The sequence below is a fragment of the Dermacentor albipictus genome, chromosome 1 (genome assembly GCF_038994185.2).
Source record: "Dermacentor albipictus isolate Rhodes 1998 colony chromosome 1, USDA_Dalb.pri_finalv2, whole genome shotgun sequence".
Classification (NCBI taxonomy): Eukaryota; Metazoa; Arthropoda; class Arachnida; order Ixodida; family Ixodidae; genus Dermacentor; species Dermacentor albipictus.
In genome coordinates, this window is record NC_091821.1 from 146462854 (window position 1) to 146481277 (window position 18424).

The 18424-nt window shown below is 48.3% G+C and overlaps 1 long non-coding RNA gene across 1 annotated transcript in view; it reads left to right on the forward strand.

The window, feature by feature from the left end:
- LOC135911012 (uncharacterized) overlaps window positions 1–18424 on the forward strand; it is a 60508-nt gene that overhangs the window by 11051 nt on the left and 31033 nt on the right. Inside the window, exon 2 of the long non-coding RNA XR_010567182.1 lies at window positions 3280–3504. This is a non-coding gene — a long non-coding RNA (uncharacterized lncRNA). The remainder of the gene's footprint in view (window positions 1–3279; window positions 3505–18424) is intronic.

Here is an 18424-nt window from a genome sequence, read left to right on the forward strand (position 1 = left end):
CGCACAAACAGCCATGGGTACGCTGCGACAGACGCGCAAGCGTTTGCTGTTTGATTTAAGCTAGCAACCGTTATCTCCTGCGCCGTGTAAAGCGACTGACGCACGTGGTTGTAGTGGTAGGTGGTAATTCCAGACAGCGATAAACAGACTATCGGGCATCGGCCGCTTAAGCGCGAGCAGTTTCGTGATGCCTTTTTCCAACGAGGAAAAAGCAAACATGATCCTTGTTCTAGGAGCTGCAGGCAGACAGAGACGGCAAGCTGCAAGAATATTTCGAAGGTGGCACCCGGGTACGCGAATGAGCCCGATGACAATATTCAACACCTACGAATCGCTGAAGCAAACCGGCAGCTTCAAAAGAAAGAGGCAGTGAGCTTCAGTCATAAATAATGAGGTTCGCTCCAACGTTTTGTCTTTCGTGGCGGCTAATCCACACGCTAGCACGCGCGGCGTGAGCGCACAGCTCAGTGTGCCCAACCCAACTACCTGGATGATTGTTAAAACAGCTCGACTGCACCCCAATCATCTGCAGTTGCATCAATGCCTGGAGTCAAGGGATGTCCAAGAGAGAGTCGACTTTGCGAATTGGATTTTGATTCAGGAGGAGCAGGATTCTGACTTTCTCACCAAGGTACTCGGACTGACGAGGCGAACTTTTCCCGAAATTGCCAAGGAAATATCCACAACGCACACTATTGGAGTGAGCGAAATTCCCACTGGCTAGGAATATTCCGCCACCAATATCAGTGGTATTTTAACGTTTGGTGCGGAATATATGACAGCACAGTCATTGACCCTGTGTTTTTTAACAACACTGACTGGCAGTAGGTATGTGAGTTCCTCAAAGTGCCGGTTGAAGACTTCTGCTGCAACATGCCACTAGCCCGGCTTGACGCAATGTGGTATCAGCGCGACAGGGCCCCAGCCCACACCTACAGTCAAGCACGAGCATGGCTTGATGTCACCTTCCCAGGGCAATGGATAGGGAGAAGCGGGCCTGTCCTGTGGCCAGCAAGGTCACCCTGCCTCAACCCTCTTGACTTTTTCTTGTGGGGCTATATTAAGGATCACGTATACACGACGGCAATGACGACTTCAGAAGCCTTGCTGCAGAAGATAATTGAAGTCTGCCACATCATTTCACCGACGGTGCTCAAGGCAGCGACAGCAAGCTTTTTCAGGAGATCCCAGTGTTGTATCGCTGCAGAAGGTGACCTCTTCGAGTACTTGCTGGGAAAGCGCATGAAAAATAAACGTAAATTCACTGAAAAACGGCGTCTGTGGTCATTTAAGAGACTTTTATTCTACCATTTTCAGCCTTGTGAAAACTGAGTTTTTTCGTTTTGTTTAGGGATGTTCAATTTCCGTACAGCTATGCGAAGTGACGGACTTGTTGCTTCCGGAAGCACAAGCGATAACCGCTTCGTTTGCTTATCGCTATAACGAACTTTCGCGAGGGGAGCACGTCGCTGGCGTAAATGGGACAGCCAACACTTACGTCGCAGCCCTGTCGCTTTTTAAGCGGCAGCGCGCCTATGGCTGTTTGTGCGCGGAACGTATAACATTTTTTTACAGACAACAAAATGTCTATCAGTAATGAATTGATTGATTAGCTGCTCAAAGATTGCAATACTCCACAAGATCTCATGGTGAAGGTGATTTGCTTAAAGAACTCATCGAACGTCTAGCTGAGCGTTTGCTTGAAGCTGAAATGACCATGCATCTTGGCTATGCCAAACATGACCCTGCTAGCAACAATTTTCAAGCAATTCCGGCAACGTCTTCAACGGAAAAACACTCAAGAGCGTGAGTAGCGAAAACGGAAATATGAACATCGAAATACCTCGTGATCGCAACAGCACCTTTGATCCAATAATAGGCGTGTTGATGAATAAATATTCTCACAAACAATTTTCGCTTTCCCTCCGTGTTTGGCTGTTGCCTTCGCTCTCACCTTTAGTAGATCGCTTAATTTCTCATCTCCTTGCGACTTTTGTTTCTGGTTGCCAATTTTGCACGAAAAATGCTGTACGAAAAGGAAAAACAAGACGAGGTCACGGGTGACAATCATATCGCGGATATATGGTTCCAAGGATCTGCCAGCGTCGCGGCGAGCCTTAACTCGAGGAAATAATGAAGCAAAAGGAAAAGTTAAACGCAACTGCCGTTTTTTCCGGCCACAACTAGTTCCACGAGCATGCAGACTAGCCGACTATGAACCGAATCTGATTCCTGGCCCCTGGATCAGTCTAAACATTGAAGGTTGAACTAATGAAGCAACAGGGATGAGCGTGGTCGTTAAATAGAGGGTGACATAAAAATTCTGTTGGGCATTATAAATAAAATAAAATATAATTAAAACAATAAACTACGACCTGCCTACTGCAATAGATGGTGACAACTGAATTCATCTTGAGTTAATCGCGCAGGCAGCGAATTGAGGAGAAAACTAGCCTCCACACCCCAGGAGATGCCGATAACTACCGCCATCCAAAAGGAGTGCAAAAATTGACAACCATTTCACTCTGTGAAGATAAAATGGCAGCGAAAGCTGACGACAGTCAAAGCCCTCAAACGAAAAGCAGTGTTTCACCTCCGCTGCGGGTCGGCCTGAAGATAGTGCAATATCGGGCCGACCCGCGGCGGAGGTGAAGCAGGCGGTAAGCACCTCACATACGTGGGCCGATCCCGAAAGTAGTGAAATATCGGGCCGACCCGCGGCGCAGGTGAAGCAGACATTAAGCACCACCCATACGTGGGCCGCTCCCGAAGATAGTGCAACATCGACCGACCCTCGGGGGAGGTGAATCAGGCGTTAAGCACCGCGCATACTGTGCCGATACCGAAAGTAGTGAAACATTGGGCCGACCCACGGCGGAAGTGAAGCAGGCGTTAAGCATCCCCCCCCCCCCCCCCCATACGTATAGGCCGATCCCGAAAGTAGTGAAACATTGGGCCGGCCCATGGCGGAAGTGAAGTAGGCGTTAAGCACCCCCCATATGTGGGCCGCTCCCGAAGATTGTGCAACACCGGCCGACCCTCGGCGAAGGTGAATCAGGCGTTAATCACCGCAAAATACTGGGCCGGTCCCGAAAGTAGTGCAATGATGCAAAGTAGTGCAATGATGTGTCAACAGCTATATCATTGCCGCTGCGACGGAAGCGCCAGGGGAACCAAGGCCAAGGCATAAAAAGGCGTCCCCACAAGCCTGCCGTCATTCTGGCAGTAGCAGCGGAGAGGCCTGGCACGCTGTCTAAATCTGCTGAAAACTTTTTGCAGATCCGCCGATGAACTGCTTCGGAGCCCCAACTACTGTGCAGTCTCCGAAGACACGCAAGTGATCTTTCGTCGACGTCAACAGCCACATCTTTGCCGCTGCGACGGAAGCGCCAGGGGAACCAAGGCCAAGGCATAAAAAGGCGTCCCCACAAGCCTGCCGTCATTCTGGCAGTAGCAGCGGAGAGGCCTGGCACGCTGTCTAAATCTGCTGAAAACTTTTTGCAGGTTGGTTGTTTACACTTGCTGACTTATGTAGCAAATACTCATGTTAACGTATTCTGCCGCTGCTGCTGCCACGCTGGTTCTTCAGCATTTTTTTATGTTCCAAGCAGGCACATACCCAGGATTCTTTTTCGGGGGGGGGGGGCACCACCACCACCACCACCACCACCACCACCACCACCACCACCACCACCACCACCACCACCACCACCACCACCACCACCACCATTACCACCACCACCACCACCACCACCACCACCACCACCACCACCACCACCACCACCATCATCATCATCATCACCACACCACCACCACCACCACCACCACCACCACCACCATCATCATCATCATCATCATCATCATCATCATCATCATCATCATCCATGTTTTATGTCCACTGCAGGACGATCTCCATCTCCATTTACCCCTGTCCTGCGCCAACCGATTCCAACTAGCGCCTGCGAATTTCCTAATTTCATCACTCCACTTAGTGTTTTGTCGTCCTCGATTGCGTTTTCCTTCTCTTGGTACCCATTCTGTAACCCTTATGGTCCAACGATTATCTAACCGGCGCATTACATGACCTGCTCAGCTACATTTTTTCCTCTTGATGTCAATTAGAACATTGTCTATAACCGTTCGCTCTCTGATCCAAACCGGTCTCTTTCTCTCTCTTAACGTTATGTCTGGCAATCTTCGTTCGATCGCTCTTTGCGCGGTCCTTAACTTATTCTCAAGTCTCTGCCCCATATGTCAGCACTGGCAAAATGCACTGATTGCACACCTTACTTTTCAATAATAATGGTAAGCTTCCAGTCAGGAGCTGGCAATGTCTGCCGTATGCGATCCAACCTATTTTTATTCTTCTGTGAATTTCCTTCTCATGATCAGGGTTCCCTGTGATTAATTAACCTAGGTAAACGTGCTCCTTCACAGTCTCTAGTGGCCGACTGGCGATCCTGATCTCTTGTTTCTTTGCCCGGCTTTTTATCATTATCTTCATCTTCTGCATATTAATATTCAACCCCACTCTTACACTCTCTCTGTTAAGGTCACGAATCATTTGTTGTAACTCGTCTGCATTGTTGTTGAATAGAACAATGTCATCCGCAAACCGAAGGTTGCTGAGATAATTGCCGTCGATCTTTACTCCTAAGCCTTCCCAGTTTAATAGCTTGAATTCTTCTAAGCACGCAGTGAATAGCTTTGGAGAAATTGTGTCTCCCTGTCTGACCCCTTTCCCTATAGGTATCTCCCTGCTTTTCTTGTGTAGAATTAAGGTAGCTGTAGAACCTCTGTAGATATTCTTACGCGAAGGACGAGTCAGTAAGACGAGAAGCTATTTATAGATTATATTTACAACAACGGTTGCAGCGCTGACCGGTTAGATTCACAGCGCGAGCCCAGTTCGTTCTTCCTCCTCTTTTCTGGAGTGACAGCGCGCACGCACCTCGTTCAAACAAACAAATACCACACGCATGTAGCAATATTTTCCAAGATATTTACGTAAGTGGTCTGTACTTCTTGATTATGTAATGCCGCTATGACTGCTGGTATCTTTACTGAATCAAATGCTTTTTCGTAATCTATGAAAGCCATATAAAGAGGCTTATTGTACTCTGCAGATTTCGCGATAACCTGATTGATGACATGGATGTGATCCATTGTAAGGTATCTCTTCCTGAAGCCAGCCTGTTCCCTTGGTTGACAAAATCCAGTGTTGCCCTTATTCTATTGGAGATTATTTTGGTAAATATCTTATAATACTGGGAGCAAGCTAATTGTCCTATAATTTTTCAATTCTTTAACGTCTCCCTTTTTGTGGATTAGTATAAAGTCTGCATTCTTCCAGCTTTCTCGGACCCTTGCAGTCGATAGACACTTCGTATAAAGAGCCGCCTGTTTTTCAAGCATTATGTCTCCTCCATCTTTGATTAAATCGACTGTTACTCCACCTTCTCCTCCCGCTTTTCATCGTTTCATGTCTTGCAGGGCCCTTCTGACCTCATCGCTAGTTATAGGAGAGTTTCTGTATCCTGTTCATTACTGTTTCTAAGTGAGGTATCGTGACTCCTCTGGGTACTGTATACAGGTCAGCTTAGAATTTTTCCGCTGCTTTTACTATATCTTCGAGATTGCTTATGATATTATCCTTATCTTTTAGTGCATACATCATGGTTTGTCCTATGCCAGGTTTCTCTTTTACTGATTTCAGGCTGCGTTCATTTTTTTACGGCTTCTTCAGTCTTTCTCATGTTATAGTTTCGAATATCAGTTATTTTCGCCTTGTGGATCAGTTTTGACAGTTCCGCGAATTGCGTAACGCTGTGTAGCCGCCAGTCCCATACAACCGCGTAGAGCGCAGGACTCTGGGATTCTAGACGTACTGCGCTCACCGCGAAAGGTTAGAAAAACACCCACATAAGCACAGCAGACAAGTGGCTACGTGAGGCGGTTCGACTGATAACTGTAGAAGCGTCATCCAAAGCAAGTAATTATTCTCCACTTCCGGCGGCGTTTTCTCTACTTCCTTTTTAAATAAAAATATGTTGATCCATAAATATTCTCACAAACAATGGTTAACTTTTTATTATTCGCTTTTGCTTGCAGTTTGGTTGTTGCCTTGGCTCTCTCCCTTAGTAGATCGCTTAATTTCTCAACTCCTTGCGATTTTTGTTTCCAGTTTCCAATTTTGCTCGAAAAGTGCCATACAATTAGGGAAAAACAGACGAGGTAACGGGCGACAGTCATCTTGCTTATGGGTTTAAGGGTTATTGCAGGGTTTCATGATGGACGCTCTTTCACATTATTTTATTTCCCACCTTATCTAACCCATATCACGTGTATATGGTTCCGGGCATCTGCCAGCGTCGCGGCGAGCCGTAACTCAAGGAAATAATGAAGCAAAGGGAAAAGTTAAACGCAATTGGCGTTTTCTCCGGCCTCAACTCGTTCCATGAGAGTACAGACCAGCTGAGTAACAGCCGCATCCCTCTCCTGGTCGCAGGATCAGCCTAAACAAAGAAGGTTGAACTAACAAAAGCAACAGCTATGCGCGTGACGGTTTAATAGACGGTGACAACTGAACGCATCTCAATTTAATCGCGCGGGTGCGGAATCTATGAGAAAACTGTCCTTCACATTACAAGAGATGCCGATAACTACCGCCATCTAAAAGGAGTGAAAAAGGCAGCATAATGCTGACCGATGAACAGCTGCCAAGTCTCAACATTGATCTGGTGACGCTATAGGAATGTGTGAGGAGTGGTGGCGTGGGTGGGGAGGGGTGGGGGGGGGGTATGCCACTTGATTTCGGGGGGGGGGGGGCCTGGGCTCCCCCCGGGCCCTCCCCTGGGTACGTGCCTGGTTCCAAGTGCTCCTAGCTCTTGTCAGTCGCCTTTCCGAGAAGTTTTTCCTCTGTACCAGATAGCCGTACTCTTAAATTACAATGAGCGATCTCAGCGATACAACCTGTGCGAACTGCATGGGATATATGTCATCTAATATCCGGCACATGGTGTGCTGCGAATGCTTAGGCCTTTTCCATTTGGGCTCTTGCTCCGGAGTCTCAGAGAAAACTTTTAAGTCGCAAGGCGAGGACTATAAGAAATCGCGGAAATGTACACAGTGCCGAAAGTCTGAACCAAATGTTTCCCGTCACAAAGATGCTGAAGATACTTCTGTTGCTGCCCTGCTTCTTGAGATGAATAGAAAGCTTGACGAGCTGCTTTTCTTGAAGCAGGTGGTTCATGACCTAGAGGCATCGGTCAAGCTTATGTCTGACAAATGCGATGCCATTCTTGGTGACGTAACCAGGCATGAAGGCGAGATGAAATGGCTTACCGCTAGGGCTTCAAAGCTCGAAAAAACAGACGGCTCTGGTGCGAAACTGCAGCGCATTGCTTCTTCTGTAAATGACATTGAGTATCAGAGCTGAAAGCTGAACCTCGAAGTTCATGGTCTTAAGCACGTTCGAGACGAATGCCTGCTTACAGAAATAAACGCTATCGCATCCAAACTCAAGTTAGATATGCTGAATGATCAGTTAGTTTCGGCAATCCACAGGCTGCCAGCTTGAGCGGATAAAATTCCAGGCGTCTTGATACGTTTTGCGAATCAGTCGGTTAGAGATAAGTGGTTAGAGAAAAGAAAAGCGTTTCCGGCTCTTCAATCTGGCCTACATGTGATGGAAAACTTGACAACGCAAAACAGGGCTCCACTTAAGAAGGCTAAGGAATGGGCGAAAGCGAATGACTTCCGCTTTGTCTGGCACCATGGTGGCAAGATCTTTATTAGGAAGGAAGAAGGAGATAGCGCCCACGTGCTAAACAGTCTCAAATGACGAGTCAATCTGCACACCGTCAGTTCATCATGTCAAGTGGAGATTGGGTATCGCCTACAGAATTACTCGACTTCATCGGTTTGGAACACTGGCTATCCACTAAATGTTTTCATTTGAACTGCCAGTCTGCTCGAAACAAACATAATGAGCTAGATTTGTTTTTTGGTAGTCTTAATTTTAAATTTGATTTCGTTATGTTATTTGAGACATGGTACAACCACAGTTCTCTTGTTTGGCATCTACCGGGCTATCGATGTTTCAACCAATTTAGGACTACCTCTCGAGGTGGTGGTGTTAGCTTACTTGTTCATGCCAAATAATGTCGACTACATCGAAGAATTCTCATGTGTCACAGATGACTACGAAGTTCTCAACGGCAAAAGCGTTTACTCGGTGTTTTATCGTCCACCTGGAGGCAATATTCCACGTTTCTTTAGTTTTCTCGAAAATTTCTTCGCATATGTCTGTACATATAAGTATGACGTCATCTGGGGTGGTGACTTTAACATTGATCTCCTAGCTGACACGTGCTTAACTCGAGAATTTCATATCTTGCTTCAGTCGCATGGTTGCTCAAGCGTTATCTCCGTTCCAACACGAGTAACCTACGCCGCGTCAACTTGCCTGGATTTGTTTATCACCAATGTTTCAACGGCTATCATAAAAGCCGGCGTTCTTTCTTCTGTCTCAAACGATGCACTGAAAAAAACGGACAGCGTCTTTTCCCCAGCCAAGTGATTACACCAAACCGTCTCGAAACGTTTCACAGACAGACTCAGTTACTTGACTGGAGCGATGTATATGCCACACAATGTGCACAATCAGCATATGAGCAATTTCTGCGTATTTTCATCACGTGTTACCAGAAAAACTTTCCTCTGCGAACTAGACGCAAGCGATCATCGCACATTCGCAAACCGTGGATCACGGACGACCTCTTTCGCAAAATAAAGTTTAAAAACAGGCTCTATAACAAGTTTGTTAAGTCTCGTAGTATAACCGATCTACACATATTTAAACGCTACCGCAATAAGCTAACAAATGTGCTTCGGAAAGCCAAGGCCTCTTATGAATATGAATACTTCATGTCTTGTCAAAATGATAGTCGCAAAACTTGGAAAAAACTAAATGTTCTGTTAAATCGAGCGCCGTCGTCGCCTGCAAATATTGAGATTTTTAAAGATGGCATTATCATCCCGGATGAAGTGCTTCCTGATTATTTTTGATAATTTTTTGTTAATGCAGCTGGTTTATGTGTCCATAGAAATGCCACCCGCTATGCTCAGGTCAGGTGCCCCGATAGTATATTCTTATATCGTACTACTGAATCGGAGCTAGTCCATTTATTTTCTGAGTTACGTAATACCACGTCGTATGACATTGACGGCATACAGATTACACCTGTAAAGCACGTCTTGGGCATCATATCGCCTGTTTTAACATACATTTACAACCTCTGCCTGACATCTGGGGTATTGCCTGCCAAAATGCAGACATCGAAAGTACTTGCACTGTTTAAAAAAGGCAATAAAACTGTGATATCTAATTACAGACCCATTTCAATACTTCCAGTATTTTCAAAAGGACATGAAAAAATAATATTTCGGCGTATTTCAGATTTCCTTGAAAAACATCACCTGTTCACTGACTGTCAATATGCTTCCCGAAAGGGGCGGTCAACCCAGCTCGCGTTACTAACACAAAAGGAACTAATGTTGCGAAATTTTGAAAACAAGCTGCTCACGCTCGGGGTTCTTATCGACTTCAGTAAAGCGTTTGACTCTATTAACCATGAACTTTTGTTAAAGAAGCTAGAGTACTACGGTATTCGTGGTATTGCTGTGGATATAGTGAAATATTATTTAAATCAGCGGAATCAACTTGTTGAATTTAATGGCATCTGCTCCCAGTTTAAGCAAGTAACAGTTGGTGTTCCCCAAGGAAGCATATTGGGCCCCCTGCTTTTCAATATTTACGTAAATGACCTTGTTCTTGTCGATAGTGAACCTAAATACATCATCTATGCAGATGATACTACGGTGCTTTCTTCATCGAACAACATTGAAAGGCTGGTTTCAACTGCAAACTCTTTCCTTGAAAAAATACAGAGATGGTCACAGGACAATGGGTTAAAAATTAACACTGACAAAACAAAAGCTATTTTATTTCAACCAAAAAATAAAGGTGTGAACTTAGAGCCCGACATTATAATAGGTTCTTCAAGAATTGAGCTTGTTCAGTCTGCGAAGACGCTAGGTGTCTTTTTTGACAGCCATATGTTATGGTCTGATCACATCGACTTCCTTGGAGGCAAACTTGCGCAAGTCGCTGGGGTGCTCTTCAGTTTAAGACCGCTGCCATGCAAGGTCAAACTTCTTTTGTACAACGCTCTCTTCCTGAGTCACGTACACTACTGCTGCCTCGTGTGGAGTACGACGTCCGCTACAAACATAAACCGGTTATTCTTGCTTCAAAAAAAGAGGCAATACGTAGCATCTGTAATGCTCCAGTAGACGCTCACACTGCACCTCTATTCAAACAGTTGAATTTACTCAGACTGCATTCTCTGTTGGAGTTGAGGCTGCTACTAGCCTATCCTAAAGAAGCAAAACAAAGCCATTTATACATAACGTCGTTAGCACAATTAATTAGAAACAAAACAGAATACAGTACACGGTCACCTGAACACTGGTATGTGCCGCACCCTCGCACTAACTATGTTCTTCAAATATTGTACCATCGTTTACCACACCTATTAAACACGCTTAAATGTAATACTATAGATGTCACTTCTTGTCCTGTATCGCATTTATATGAGCATTTCAGTGATATTTGAAGACGAATTAATTTGTTGTTTGTGACTGTTTTCTGAAGTAGACTGTTGTCACACATCTCCATTTGATACTAGCCTCTGTCAACGGCTCAATCATGACTTATTCTTTCCTACAATTATTACTTTGTTAATGATTCTATCGCTGCTTTTGTTGTTCTAGTGCACACTGTGGATTGCGTAGTCTTTTATGGTGTTTTTGGTGTTCCTTTATTATTTTTTTTGCATTTCTGTTTGCTGGCATACTGTCTACGCCAACTTGTCATTGTTTTTTTGCTTATGTATTGTTTTGTCGGTTGTAAATCAGTGCCTGTGCCTTCTGCTGCTGCCCTCAGACCGGGTTTAAGGCCCATCAAGTTGCTGCGAGCAACTTTTTCCTTAAATCCCCCATAAATTGTACGTTTATGGAAATAAAGGCATATTTGTATTTGTATAACATCTGGCTGACCCATGGCGGAGGTGAAGCAGGCGTTAAGCACCCCCCCCCCCCCCCCATACGTGGCCCGCTCCCGAAGATGGCGCAACACCGGCTGACCCTCTGCGGTGGTGAATCAGGCGTTAAGCACCCCCATATGTGGGCCGCTCCCGAAGATAGTGCAGCACCGGCCGACCCTCGACGAAGGTGAATCAGGCGATAAGCACCGCAAAATACTGGGCCGGTCCCGAAAGTAGTGAAATATCGGGCCGACCCGCGGCGGAGGTGACGCAGGCGTTAAGCACCCTCCATTCGTTACCCGCTCCCGAAGATAGCGCAACACCGGCCGACCCACGGCGGTGGTGAAGTAGGCGTTAAGCACCCCAAATACGTGGCCCGCACCCGAAGATAGTGCAACACCGGTTGACCCTCGGCGGAGGTCAATCAGGCGTTAATCACCCCGCATACGTGGGCCGATCCCGAAAGTAGTGCAATATCGGGCCGACCCGCGGCGGAGGTGAAGCAGGCGTTAAAGGGACACTAAAGGTTAATATTAAGTCAACGTGGACTGTTGAAATGCCGTCGCAGAAACGTCGAAACGCTTGTTTCATGCGAAGAAGAGACATTTTCTAAGAAAAAAAAAAAGCGTTCTGAAGCGTCCGCGTACCTCTACCGAAGTTCAAATCGCCCGCCGTCCGATCGTGGAGTGGTGAGGTCGTGGTCTCATAGTGACGTTGCGCCGTCGGTGAGTAAAACGGCGCCCGCAGACGGCGCCGTTTTACGACCTCACCACGGACGGCCTGACAACGACACATTGGCTCGCCATGCTGGGCTCGACTTCATCGATTTAAGCACTGATAAACCTGACCTGCTGATGAGGGCTCGCGCTACCGGCGTCGTTGCGTACTACTACGACGGCAACTGTATGCCATGGCTGTACATATTCGCACATTTGTAGCTTTTCCTTCGTGAAAACCAAATGGCGCACTCGCCACCCCGTCTTCGACCTGCAATTGTTCTTGCGCTCCGGAGAATGCAGGCAAGGCCGACGGAACAGCGCTATACGGGAAACCATTGCTTTGAAAGGTACTCCACACGATTTCAGTTTGTCGGCGTTGAACTCGTAATCCTCTTGACGAAAGTGCAGCGAGCACACTATGAGATTTTTCGGCTCGTTGCCAACGCGCTGTGGCAGAGGTACGGCACTTAACCACTTCGAACGGAGAGGTTCACTCATTGGCACACAGTGATAAGTAACGTTGGATTCGCCGCTGCAACTGCCCTTGGCCAAGCTCCGCGGACCGTTCGCGCATACCCCGACATCACGTGGACATGGCATTCTCGCTGCTTGTTTCAAATGCAAGTTTCGCGAGCCAGAACAACCAGCGCAACATGACGCGATAACGAAACAACTGAACAAAAAAAAAAAAGCGTGCGCGGCGCAGAGTCGAGCGTGCAGAGTCGAGCGACAACGAAACCTTTCGACAACCCATACTACTGAAGGGTAACGTGAAAATGTTATTTTTTCTTAGAATCGAACAGAAGTAGACAAGTAGCATTTTCTTCCGTCTTATAGCCTAATGAAATGATATTTTTAATACGAGTAGTTGAGTACTAGTGACATAAATTATGATGAGGAGTGCTTTCGTCATCGGGCTAGTACCGGAATGTCGCTGCGGGGTCTCAAATCGTGTCATGCATTTACCTCAATGTCTCGGTAACTAAAGCTCTGTTCGCGATTATAATGAAGCCTTAGACGTTCTAGAGCATTCCTTTATCAATTTAACTTGACTTCATGGCAACCTTTAGTGTCCCTTTAAGCACCCCCCATACGTGGGCCGCTCCCGAAGATAGTGCAACACCGGCTGACCCTCGGCGGAGGTGAATCAGGCGTTAAGCCCCCCGCATACGTGGGCCGACCCCGGAAGTAGTGCAATATCGGACCGACCCGCGGCGGAGGTGAAGCAGGCGTTAAGCACCGCAAAATACTGGGCCGATCCCGAAAGTAGTGCAATATCGGGCCGACCCATGGCGGAGGTGAAGTAGGCGTTAAGCACCCGCCATGCATGGGTCCGGAGCCAGTGATTCTTAGCACCCTCCGGACAAGCCGCCATTGGAATATGAACCTGGCAACGTTTAACGCTAGAACGTTATCTAGTGAGGCGAGCCTAGCAGTGCTATTGGAGGAATTAGAGGGCAGTAAATGGGATATCATAGGGCTTAGTGAAGTTAGGAGGCCAAAAGAAGTATATACAGTGCTAAAAAGCGGGCACGTCCTGTGCTACCGGGGCTTAGCGGAGAGAAGAGAACTAGGAGTCGGATTCCTCATTAATAAGAATATAGCTGGTAACATACAGGAATTCTATAGCATTAACGAGAGGGTGGCAGGTCTTGTTGTGAAACTTAAGAGGTACAAAATGAAGATTGTACAGGTCTACGCCCCTACATCCAGTCATGATGACCAGGAAGTCGAAAGCTTCTATGAAGACGTGGAATCGGCGAAGGGTAGAGTGAAAACTAAATACACTGTACTAATGGGCGACTTTAATGCCAAGGTAGGCAAGAAGCAGGCTGGAGACAAGGCAGTGGGGGAATATGGCATAGGCACTAGGAATAGCAGGGGAGAGTTATTAGTAGAGTTTGCGGAACAGAATAATATGAGGATAATTAATACCTTCTTCCGCAAGCGGGATAGCCGTAAGTGGACGTGGAGGAGCCCGAACGGCGAGACTAGAAACGAAATAGACTTCATACTCTGCGCTAACCCTGGCATCATACAAGATGTGGACGTGCTCGGCAAGGTGCGCTGCAGTGACCACAGGATGGTAAGAACTCGAATTAGCCTAGACCTGAGGAGGGAACGGAAGAAACTGGTACATAAGAAGCCGATTAATGAGTTAGCGGTAAAAGGGAAAATAGAGGAATTCCAGATCAAGCTACAGAACAGATATTCGGCTTTAACTCACGAAGAGGACCTTAGTGTTGAAGCAATGAACTACAATCTTGTGGGCATCATTAAGGAGTGTGCAATGGAAGTCGGTGGTAACTCCGTTAGGCAGGATAGCAGCAAACTATCGCAGGAGACGAAAGATCTGATCAAGAAACGCCAATGTATGAAAGCCTCTAACCCTACAGCTAGAATAGAACTGGCAGAACTTTCGAAGTTAATCAACAAGCGTAAGACAGCTGACATAAGGAAGTATAATATGGATAGAATTGAACATGCTCTCAGGAACGGAGGAAGCCTAAAAACAGTGAAGAAGAAACTAGGAATTGGCAAGAATCAGATGTATGCGTTAAGAGACAAAGCCGGCAATATCATTACTAATATGGATGAGATAGTTCAAGTGGCTGAGGAGTTCTATAGAGATTTATACAATACCAGTGGCACCTACGACGATAATGGAAGAGAAAATAGTCTGGAGGAATTCGAAATCCCTAAGGTAACGCCAGAAGAAGTAAAGACAACCTTGGGAGATATGCAAAGGGGAAAGGCAGCAGCTGGGGAGGATCAGGTAACAGCAGATTTGTTGAAGGATGGTGGACGGATTGTTCTAGAGAAACTGGCCATCTTAGTTGAAATCAAGAAAAAGAAATGGGCATGGGCAGGACATGTAATGAGGAGGGAAGATAACCGATGGTCATTAAGGGTTACGGACTGGATCCCAAGGGAAGGGAAGCGTAGCAGGGGGCGGCAGAAAGTTAGGTGGGCGGATGAGATTAAGAAGTTTGCAGGGACGACATGGCCACAATTAGTACATGACAGGGGTTGTTGGAGAAGTATGGGAGAGGCCTTTGCCCTGCAGTGGGCGTAACCAGGCTGATGATGATGATGATGCATGGGTCGCTCCCGAAAATAATGAATCACCGGCTGACCCTCGGCCGAGGTGAATCAGGCGTTAAGCATCCCGCATACGTGGGTCGATCCCGAAAGTTGTGCAATATCGGGCCGACCCTCGATGGAGGCGAGTCACGCGTTAAGCACTCCGGATCCGTGGGGCGATACCGAAGGTAGTGCAATATCGAGCCGACCCTCGGCGGAGGTGAACGCGGCGTTAAGCACCCCGTATGCGTGGGCCGATCCCGAAAGTAGTGCAACATCGGGCCGAACCATAGCGGAGGGGAAGTAGGCGTTAAGCACCCCCCATACGTTACCCACTCCCGAAGATAGCGCAAAACCGGCCGACCCACGGCGGAGTTGAAGCAGGCGCTAAGCACCTCCCATACGTGGGCCGCTTTCGAAGATAGTGCAACACCGGCGGACCCTCGACGGAGGTGAATCAGGCGTTAAGCGCCCCTCATACGTGGGCCCATCCCGAAAGTAGTGCAATATCGGGCCGACCCGCGGCTGAGGTGAAGCAGGCGTTAAGCACCCCCCATACGTTACCCACTCCCGAAGATAGCGCAAAACCGGCCGACCCACGGCGGAGTTGAAGCAGGCGCTAAGCACCTCCCATACGTGGGCCGCTTTCGAAGATAGTGCAACACCGGCGGACCCTCGACGGAGGTGAATCAGGCGTTAAGCGCCCCTCATACGTGGGCCCATCCCGAAAGTAGTGCAATATCGGGCCGACCCGCGGCTGAGGTGAAGCAGGCGTTAAGCACCCCCCATACGTTACCCACTCCCGAAGATAGCGCAAAACCGGCCGACCCACGGCGGAGTTGAAGCAGGCGCTAAGCACCCCCCATACGTGGGCCGCTTTCGAAGATAGTGCAACACCGGCGGACCCTCGACGGAGGTGAATCAGGCGTTAAGCGCCCCTCATACGTGGGCCCATCCCGAAAGTAGTGCAATATCGGGCCGACCCGCGGCTGAGGTGAAGCAGGCGTTAAGCAGCCTCCGTACGTTATCCGCTTCCGAAGATAGCGCAACACCGGCCGACCCACGGTGGAGGTGAAGTAGGCGTTAAGCAACCCAAATACGTGGCCCGCTCCCGAAGATAGTGCAACACCGTTTGACCCTCGGCGGAGGTGAATGAGGTGTTAAGCACTTCGGATACGTGGGCCGATCCCGAAAGTAGTGCAATATCGGGCCGACCCGCGGCGGAGGTGAAGCAGGCGTTAAGCACACACCATACGTGGGCCGCTCCCGAAAATAGTGCAACACCGGCCGACCCTCGACGAAGGTGAATCTGACGTTAAGCACTCCGCATACGTGGGCCGATGCCGAAAGTAGTGCAATATCGGGCCGACCCGTGGCGGAGGTGAAGCAGGTGTTAAGCACCCCCCCATACGGGGGCCGCTCCCAAAAGTAGTGCAACATAGGGCCGACCCATGGCGGAGGTGAAGTAGGCGTTAAGCACCCCCCATACGTGGGCCGCTCCCGAAGATAGCGCAACACCGGGCGACCCTCGGCGGAGGTGAATCAGGCATTAAGAACCCCGCTACGTGGGCCTATGCTGAAAGAAGTGTAACGCTGGGCCTACCCGCGACGAAGGTGACGCAGGCGTTAAGCACACTTCACACGTGGGCCGATCTCGAAGATAGTGCAACTCCGGGCCGAACCCCGGTGGAGGTGAAGCAGCCATTAAGAACTCCCCATACGTAGGCCAATCCCGAAGATATTACAATAGCAAGTCCACGCTCGGCGGAGGGGAAGCAGGCGTTAAGCGCTCCCCATAAGTGGACCCATCCCGAATTTAGTGCAATACAGGGCCGACCCGCGGTGGCGGCGAAGCAGGCGTTAAGCGCTCCCCATATGTGGGCACATCCCGAATATTCCTAAGGGCGCGTTATAGGTTCCCCGGTCCACAGGGGTATGTGCCATTGATCTTAGACCATTTTTGCACTATCACCAGGATCGGCCCATATGATGATTTATTCTGTGAACGGACGCCGAAAAATACTACGGAAGTTAGTCATACACTGTTTTCGCTGTAACAGGCAGCAGGATGTTGACCGCCGAGTAGGCTGATTTGTCGATGCTTTAGGAATGTGCCTGAGGAGTAGTGCCTTGGGGGCGGATAGCGGGGGGGGGGGGCCGGGCCCTTGCCCCCGAAATTAATCGGCACGTACTCTGGGTACCCCCTGGTTACGTGCCTGGCTTTCACCTTAAACGAGAACGGAACATTAGACAGGATGGGCGTTGACACCAACAAAGTGGTGGCTCTTTGCTTGCTACTCCTATGCACCAATGCCTTGCCATGGCGTCCTTCATTGAGAGCCTGCATGCACGTGCGCCTTCTGTTCAAACGCCAAGCACGAACGCGCGGCACGTACGGGCGCGAGGCGCACGTAAACATGAAACGTGAAACCAAATTGGACGCTGCCAGGCATACACTCTAAAAAAAGTTTACGCCCTTTGGGGTGTATGTCTGCCACACAGCAATAATCGTCGTCTGCCTTGGTTGCGTTTCCTTTCTTGAAAACGCCGCACCCGCTACTTTCCTGTCGGGAATGTTACGTCATGCTGATAACGCGCATGCCGTTCGTTACTGGAAAGTACCGGGCTCGCAGCGTTAAAGAAAGGAAATGCGGACAAGACTCAGAGGGTGTAAGCGATAGAGTTTCAAGTTAGTTTAGAAACTCTATGGTGTAAACTTTTTTTATAGTGTACATTCCGTGCGCTTAGCCGAACGGCCGAACGCGAGCTGGCTCGGGGAGGAAGGCAGGCGCGCACCGACGAACCCTCTTTCCAACTGACCGCCAGCTGCGAGACAGCCGAACGCCGCACTTGAAATTTATCAAGCGCGTGACTTGGCTGCACGAGAGTGAGGGCGAAGTATGGCGTTACTCAGTGCATCCTCAAAGCAGGCGCCCGATGTTGGGGGCTTTAGCCCGATGCAGAAAGCAGCGCCCCGGTGTGCCCCGATGTCGCTCCTGCGACCGGAGCCGTGGGCCGCGTATCTTTCATTGCGACTGTACTGTGTGATTGCCACGCCGAAAGCCCGCGACCTACAAGATCATTCTTTCGAGAAAGTTCTGCTTATGTGAGAAGTGTGTACGCTGTGCAGCAACCTCCGCCAGGCAGGATGCACTTGTTAGACGCATGTGGGTGTTTGCCTGAGTTTTGAGTGTATAGCTGTGTCCGCTTGGTAATATATCTTCAATTTTGTTTTCCATGCAATGATAATAATAAAAAAAAGCGTCCGTGGCGTAATGGTTTCAATGTCGGGCTTCTGTGTTAGAGGTCCTCTGTACGAATTCTGCCGGTGGATGATTTTATAAAGGTATGTCACCGCCTTCAAGAAACAAACAAACAAACTTACAATTGTAGTCGAAAAGCTACAGTTACATTTTTATCTTGTAAGGCCCTAAATCGAAATTCCGGTTCGACAGTCACTATAGCTTAAGCTTCTCTCTCAAATGCAGCAAATTTCATTAAAATCGGTCCAGA